Source organism: Cyanistes caeruleus, chromosome 11 (assembly GCF_971803275.1).
Source record: "Cyanistes caeruleus chromosome 11, bCyaCae1.hap1.1, whole genome shotgun sequence".
Lineage (NCBI taxonomy): Eukaryota > Metazoa > Chordata > Aves > Passeriformes > Paridae > Cyanistes > Cyanistes caeruleus.
The window spans coordinates 18509614-18517797 of NC_141711.1; the positions used below are offsets into that span (position 1 = coordinate 18509614).

At 42.9% G+C, this 8184-nt stretch overlaps 1 long non-coding RNA gene across 1 annotated transcript; it reads right to left on the reverse strand.

Annotated features, from left to right (window-relative positions):
* Positions 1–500: 500 nt before the first annotated feature.
* LOC147651054 (uncharacterized) lies at positions 501–7940 on the reverse strand. The gene is made up of 2 exons (XR_015275200.1): positions 7781–7940; positions 501–4335 (listed from the first exon to the last, which is right to left on the reverse strand). It is a non-coding gene; the product is annotated as an uncharacterized LOC147651054 (long non-coding RNA).
* Positions 7941–8184: the final 244 nt, after the last annotated feature.

An 8184-nucleotide genomic window follows, 5' to 3' on the forward strand; every position in this document is an offset into this window, starting at 1 on the left:
TATAAAATCTTTCCCAGAAAAACCTCTTTCTTTACTGTATTCTGTTCAAAAGCACAGAAATACCCACATATTCCTCAAAAGGAATATATATCCTTTATATTCCTCTTGGAAAACGTCTCTATGGAGGTTTCCAGGCAAAAATATCATTCCAGTTTCAACCAACTGGTTTTACTGGAGGTTGGAGTTGAGCCACAAAAAAGAGCTTTAGCAGTAGGGGCTCCCTGAAATTCAATTTAGCTGCAAAATACTTAAAAAAATCCTCAAGAATGGAAATGAAAATTAAGAGCATTTTTTCAAGTTGAAATTGTCAACAGATTGTTTGATCAGGCTCCAGATTAGAAAGCAAACAGGTGGAATTTCTGTGGTTTTTTTACAGAAATTAAGGACATTTGAAGGCAAAACCCAAGGCCATTGGGAGTTCCAGGCTCTTCACTGATTACTCTGTTAGAAAAGAGTGTTGATGAGCTTTTACTCTGAATTCTTTCCTATGCAATTCTCTATTAAAATAGAATAAAAAGGGACCAGAATCACTATTTACATTTATATCACACATATGGAAATTGAGTTGAAAGAGGAAAATTTTTTTATGCAGCAGTATGAAAAGCAGAAATCTCTTCAAAGTTTGAAACTCTTTTCCAGTTTTTTTTCTGCTTAAGAATTCAAAAACTGATACTTACAAGCTGAAACCTCCACAGGGAACCTCAGGGGGGTTTAGGATAAAGTGTTTCTGCTCAAAACTGATTTTGGGGGGAAAATTTAAAACATTTCTTTATCTGTTCCTGCGCAGCTTAATATTAAAAAAATAATTATTTCCTTTAGAAGATCTCATGCATGGATGTAACACAGCAAAAAGAAAACTTGAGAAATTAAAAATCTCTTCCTCCTGGGACATGGTTTTGGTTGGGCTTCCACCTTCCGATATCCAACTGTACCTAAATTTAGAAGGACAAAAGATCTCTGTCAAAAATATTCTACTTTTGACTGTTATCCTGAGTGGGCCTTGATCTCTAGAATATTGGGAACTGAACCTGGGTCACTTTTAAAGCACAGATCATGGAAAAACTGACAAGAAAATAATGCTGCAAAACAATTTTCCCTTTAGAAATTCACATTTTTTGGGCACTGGTCTTGCTTGAAAGCTGCTAAACCATTTTCTCTGTGTGGCCAATGCTATTTTCTTGAAGGTGAATGCATTAGAAAATAATTCCCTTTTTGTCTTCCTTACAATATTTTCCTGTTTGTAAACATTTCAAACTTTTTTTTTCTTAATGTATTTTCTATTCTACTTGTACCTTTCAAAGCTCAAAAAACCAAACCGTCATTTTTCCAGACTTAAAAATGATCATTCTTTCAAGATTTTTGTATCATCTAGATCTAAATCTGGACATAACCAGCTTCATTTTAAATGAAAGCTCTATGGGGAAAGCCCAGGAATATAAATCAATTTGTATTCCAAATAATTTCAGAAGCCAAAGAGAACGAAGTCAGGAGGTTTTGTTTTGGGATCACTTCTGAAGCATCTCTGGAGTAATTGATTGGAGTAAAGCTGAAGGGTTGTGCTTTTTCTGAACCCTGTGCATACCTTCAAACCCAAAATTATATTTTTAAAGTTTGGAAAACTCTGCTTTTGGCATGAAATCCCCAGGAATCATGAAAAACATTCTCTTGAAATCTGGAGGGTGCAGAGGCCAAGCTCTGGGGCAGAAAGGAACTTGCACAGAACCCTTTGCTGCTGCACATTAGCACAAATCATCGAGGTTTGGCTCCTGGCCAAAACTGCAGCAACACCTGGGCAGCAAGACTGGCTTCAGGAATGTTATCCTGGATGAAACAGATTCACCTGGGAAGCTTGTGGATTTATTTAGAAGCAGAAAGCTTTTCCCAGCTTATTCCCAGCACGACTTTGCAAAGCTGGGGACTGGGCTGAGCGCCTCTCATTAGACTTTGTGATGGTCTAGGGTGACACTATGTGGCTAATCCAAGCACTGAAATATCCACTGCAAGGCAGCTCTTGGAATAATCTGGGGAGGAACTGATCTCAAATCCTGATTAAAATCCTGAGCAGGCAACTTTGGAGCTTCTCAGGTTTTTGGAGAGTGTCACAAGGAATGGTGAGCACGTCTGAACTGCTGTTCTCAGCTTAAAGCTGCACAGAGCATCAGCTGAGAGAAACAGCTGAAATCAGGGAAGGAGCACACTGGCAGTGCTTTACTCTGCCTTAAAAACAACAGGAGAGTTTGGCTATGGGATAGAAAGGGAAAAATGACTGATGGAATTTCTTTGTGAGCATCCTCCTTATGTGGCATCAGCTGTGTTTTCCTTTGGGTGGCAGGGAGCAAAGAGCAGGCAGTGCTCCCAGTCCTTCACCTGGATCTCTCCTGTTAGCTTGGAGTTCATTTTAATTGAACTTGTTGCTGCCCACCCCTCCTCTTGCCCCATCACTGCTCTTGTCTCACCCACCCACATGGAAGTGCAGTTCATTGTGAAAATAGCCCCAGACCTCCCAATTTCCATGGATTCTCCTTTATCCCTGCAGTTCATGGCTGTCCCCACACAGGTTTGGGGGACAGTTTATTTCAGCCCATACATTTTATAGGAAATGTAGCTCAGAATTCCACAAACTTCAACACAGCTCCACCAGTTCTGCCCCTTAACAGTCCAAAGTCACCAACATGAACTTATCCAAGGATATTGGATATTTCTAGGAGTCAGTGGTGGGTGCAGCCACAACTTTTAACGCTGCAAATACACCAGCTCCTGTTCAGATTTTCCAGTGTGCACCCAGCTGGGAAAAACAGCCCCAGTGTGACACCTTGTGCAGCACCCTCTGTCTGAGGGGCTCAGCCTGACAGAAACCACCACTCTGAGCTGCATTACTGTGCTTTGTGAGCATCTTTTGTTCTCCTTCAGGTACCCACTTGTTAGATTTAGGGTAGGAAAGAGTTTGAGGCTGTTACAATGTGCAGGCCTCACCTACTGCAGCAATGAGTCAGGGCCTTCATAATTAGTTCAAGCACTTTTGGAGAAACTACAAAATTAGATCCTGCCCTTCTCTTGACCTAAATGAAGAGTGAGGCTATTTTAGAAGTGTTTACACTGACATTCCTCCAAAGGCCTGCCCTGCCTTCATCCCAGTTTGCAGCAGTGTTTCCCTCAGAGCTGCTGTGATTTAGGGTTGGATTTAGCCTGGATTTCGGGACCATCCTCAAGCAGATTTTCTGCTCTGCTGGTGCCACACTGAAACCCCCAGCAGGAACACATCTAATGGTACTTCTGGGAAAGGCCCTCCTTTGGTGTCCCTCCACAGCTGTTTTGTATTCCAACCTTTGCCACATCCACTGGAGCAGTTTGGGGTCAACAATTCCCCCAGTCCATCCATCCCTCCCGCAGAGCCATGGAAGTTTTGCTGGTTAAGGACCATCAATGCCCAGGGCAGATTTCAGCCCCTCCCTGAGCTATCCCTGCTGCTCTTGGAATTTCCATCCCAAGAGATCACTTTTACAGCAGGACTGTCCTTTCCCAAACAATCTCTTTGTTCAGAGGGAACTTCTACAGTTACTTTGCTGGACACTTTTTCCTTGCATTTATTACACGGTGAAAACCAACCTGATGATTTTGCTTTTCCCTCACTTGAATTTTAACACTAACCCATTAATTTTCCTAAATTCCTTCATGGACTTTACCACCAAGTGTCCCAGTGGGTTTTGCTGCAGTGTCCCTCTGTTTCTTTGTCACCTTGGTTTCAGCAAACAGAGCAGCCTGATGGCCTCTTTAGAGGTGTGAAATCAGAAGTGTGGTGTTAAACAAAGCTGTGCTGGTCTGCATAAACTGTGGGTAGATTTGAAAGTCTGCATTTAAAACTGTGATAAGAAAATATAATTTAAAAAGCTCAGAAGGGATTTAATCTGTTTAAATGATTAGAAATTAATTCAGACCTGCTGGAAGGTGCTGTTCCCCTGCTTGAAAAGGGCTCAGAAGAGCTCCCAGTCTGAGTTTAGCCCTGCATTTATAAAATATGTGGAGAATTGAGTTCTTGTACCTGGGGCACAGAGCTCTGGTTACAAAACCCAATTTAGGGTTTGAATTCCTGCACACTCTGCAAGCCCATAAAGAATTCTCCACTTGCAGCTCCCCAAACTCCTTGGTCCACCCTCCTTGTCCTCTGAGTGCTCTTGTGGCCTGTGAATTCAGCAGGGGAGTGACAGAATTCCCCCTCTGGAGTGGGGCTGGTGATGTGTGGGATGTTTTTCTCTGCTTCCAGCAGATCCAGTGCTCCTCTGCACAACGCTGGGAATTCCACACAGGGGTTGCTGGATCTGGAAAAGCCTCCTCTTTCTGCTCAGTGGAAAAAGAAAAATGATTGAATGAACGTTTTTCACCTTTGTTATCCTGAATGATTTAATTAATCTTTGTGAGGACAAGTTTTAAGCATCATTTCTTAAAGATTTAAAATTTTATTACTCAGTCATTAGACTGTCATCAAATTTTTCTGCAGCCACACTGAAGCCAAGTGGAAAAGAGGAACCTTGAAAAAGAAACACAATCAAATAATTTGGACCACCACATGCATTGCTATTTACCATGGTTTGGGTATTTTAAAAAAACCCTCCTGAATAAGACCATAATCTACTGATATGATTTTGGTTATCTTACTTTGATAAACTAAAATCGATATTCCACCCACAGCAATTAAAAAAAAACAAAACAAAACAAGAAAAATACCCAAAAACCACTCCAACAAAAAGAGGTGAAAGGAAAAGAAGGAAAACTGATCAGAAGGCAAAAGCAAGCCTTAGAAACAGCTCTTCCTTTTGATCAGAATAACTTCACATGGAAGAGACTGCTTCAAAGCTCAGCAGTTTTCTGGGAATTATTGAAGCTTGAGGAGAGTGTTTCAAGTGATAATCTGCTCTTTTCGTGGTGTGGGCTGCACAAAATGGACTTAATGAGATTCAGTTCTAATGTCACAGGTCTTTCATAGCTGCATTTTAATCTCTGCTGAGGGCACCCAGGATGGGTGAATGATCAGCATTTCTATTCCAGAGAAATAAAAATTCAGTTTGAAGATGAGCTTTAGATAATTTGTGCATTTTTTCTCCGCACAGAAGTGCTGCTGTGGGGGAAGGAGCAGGAATGGGATGTCAGGGTGTTCATTAACCCCTCAGAGGGACACAGTGCTGGCACTTTGCTGACAGAGCTCTGCAATATGGGCTGGGGTGGTGGGGAATTGAATGACGCCTTAGGATTTCAGCTTTTGTATTTTCCATCCATTTGCAGTGCTGCAGTTCTTTAGTGCCTGACTCCAAACTCCATGTGCAGGCTCAGCTGCTGCTTCCCCATCCTGCTCAGACACAGCAATTCCTCCCCAGGCCTGCAATCAAGGACACCTCACTGCCCCAGGCCTGAGAGATGGAAACAAAAGGGACTTGGGGGCAGCAAAGCTGCCCTAAATGACTTCATTCCCTGCAGCTGCAATTGGGAGATGAACCCCCAATGTGCAAATGGAGCCAGCTTAGAAAAGTGTCAGACGTGGGACCCACTGGCCATTTTTGGGTGCAGCCCAAAATGTACCTGGAGACCCTTCAGTAAATAGAAACTGCTTTTTATTCCCTTAATTCTGTCTATTACTTAATTTAAGTAGCCCCAAAAGGCAAAGGGAGCCCCACTGATTTCACACTTTTGCCCTCTGTTGTTACTCTTAACACATTCTTCCAACCTGGGATGTCTTGGCTCCATTTGGAGGAGAATTTCTCTCAGCCTGGACTGTTGGCACGGTGACAAATTCCCTGTCCTCTCACTGGGGACATATCTGGGGCTGCACCTGCAGCATGAAGCGAGCCTGGAGAATCAGCACAGTGACCATCACACACACCCTGCAGCACTCAGCCTCTGCTGGGCTGGGCAGGATTCAAACAAGAGCAGCTCTGATGGTTAAAATTCCCTCACTCTGGCACTGCTGCAGAACATTTCCCTCCTGTGACTCTCAGATCCAAACACAGCCTCTCTGTGACGTTAGGAACAGGAACTCTCCAAATTTTGTGTCTGAAGGATGCTGCTCTGATTCAAATTCTGCCCAGTGCCCCTCCTGTCACCCTTCTGCAGGGAATGTTTCTGTGCACAGATGTGCCACCGAGGTTAATGGCCATGCCACAGAGCTGACAGCTTTACAAGCCTCTGTGTCACACTGCTCATGTACCAGATCAGTTTTTCCAATCCAGAGCCTCTGAGGGTTTGTCAGAGATTGGCGGGACAAGAACAGATCACCATCGTTTCTGAAATGTGACATTGCTATTTATTTTTTTGTTCAGCTTTCCATATCAAACAGCACATCTGTGTACTCTGGCTGGAAATCAGCTGCTTTTCACTCAGAAACCTGGTCCTGGCACTTCTCTGGGTCTGAATCCAAAGCATACAAACCTTGTGCCAACAGTTGGTTGCATTTCTATGGCATCATCTCAGTCTTTAATACCCCAAGAAGCAGATAAAAATGAGTTGCATACTTTCTTGTTCTTTCTTTCAGTATCATAGTCTGAGGAACACATTGGAAAGCCTAACACATCAATTACTCCAAGATATAATAAAACAAGACACTGTCATTAAAAAGTATCGCTGCAATGAGAAATCCACCATGAGGAGGTTCTAAAATAAACCAACCCCCGCCCAAACCTCCCTTAAATCTAAACCAACACATGAATCTCCCTTCTCTGCATGAACAGATTTGAAAATATTTAACATCAATCTTTAAAAGACACCTACTGCTTGCATTGTCAGTGACAGATTAAGCACAAGAATGAGCAATAAGAGTCTGATGAGATCAGCTTTTTCAGTGAATTTTAAGATTTATCAGAAGAATCTTTGAAATCTGATATTGATTTCCACTCTAGGGAATTCCTGTCTGAATTCTGCCTCCCTGTTCAGACAGCAATAAATCATTAATGTTAATTTATGCCTTGTTTGTACTCCAGGATTGTATTTAATCCCTGACCACGGCTTCCCATCAGTGGAGATATCCTAAAACACCAAACAACTACAAAATTAAAGTGCAAGTCCACAGTTCCTGTGCACCCTTCCCTGGCCTTGTTTTCTATTACACAACAGCCATGGACACTGATGGGAAATTAAGGATGATAATTAGGAAAACTTGGGGGAACTCCTAGCAGGGAAGAGGTAACTCCTGAATTCAAAGATGCCTGTGCTCTGTCAGCTGAAACAAAGATTAACTGAGATCTCAAAAGCTACAGAACAAGGCATTAACTTTGGAACACTGGAAGTTTTCATGGCTTGTGGAAATTATTTCAATTATAGGTCTCTGGTGCAATTTCAAACCAGCAGATTAGAAGCAAAAAACAACATCAATAACTGGAATAATATTCCAAAGAACTGAAATAATTATTGAGGATCCAGACTACCAGGTTGCAAACGCCTCTCATTGCAATCAAGGGTTATCATGATTTTGGGATGAGAGAGGAAAAGCAGGATTTCCTCACTGGGGCTTTGCTGTCCTGTTCTGACCCATAAGAGCCAAAATTTTACCAGGAAGTTTCTCAAAGTTTCTAACAGCAAACAGCAGAATAAAGGGGGAAAAAAAAAAAAAAAAAAGAAGTGCAAGGATGTGCCAGGTTATAAATCCCAGCAGGGTGAGTGGGGGATGCAGCACACAACCCTCAATATTTCCCCCCAAACTCCATCAGGAACATCCTGCAGGACACAACAGCTGAACAGGAAGGAATCAGTCCCCTGAGCTCCCCAAGAAATGAAATGTTCCCTCCCTTCACTTCACCTTCAGCAATCCTGGCTGAGCTGCTGCAGCTTCTCCTAGAGCAGAGCTTCCCTCCCCTTCAGCTCCAGGAGCTCCCAGCCCTGGGCAGCTCCAGGGAATCAATCACAGCCCTGGGCAGCTCCAGGGAATCAATCACAGCCCTGGGCAGCTCCAGGGAATCACAGCCCTGGGCAGCTCCAGGAACTCACAGCCCTCACCTGCTGCAGCCTCTCAGCCTGAATTTAATTGCCCTGGGTTTGATGCTCCTTAGAGATGCAAATCAGATAAATCTGTCACAGGTAGCAGCAGAAATGGGGTAGCTCTGAGGTTTGGATTTAATTGCTTAAATATATCACAATTTCTGGTGCCTTTTAGAGATTCCCTTTTGGCACCTGCTGTTCCCTTTGTCTGCCCAGCAGTCCCCT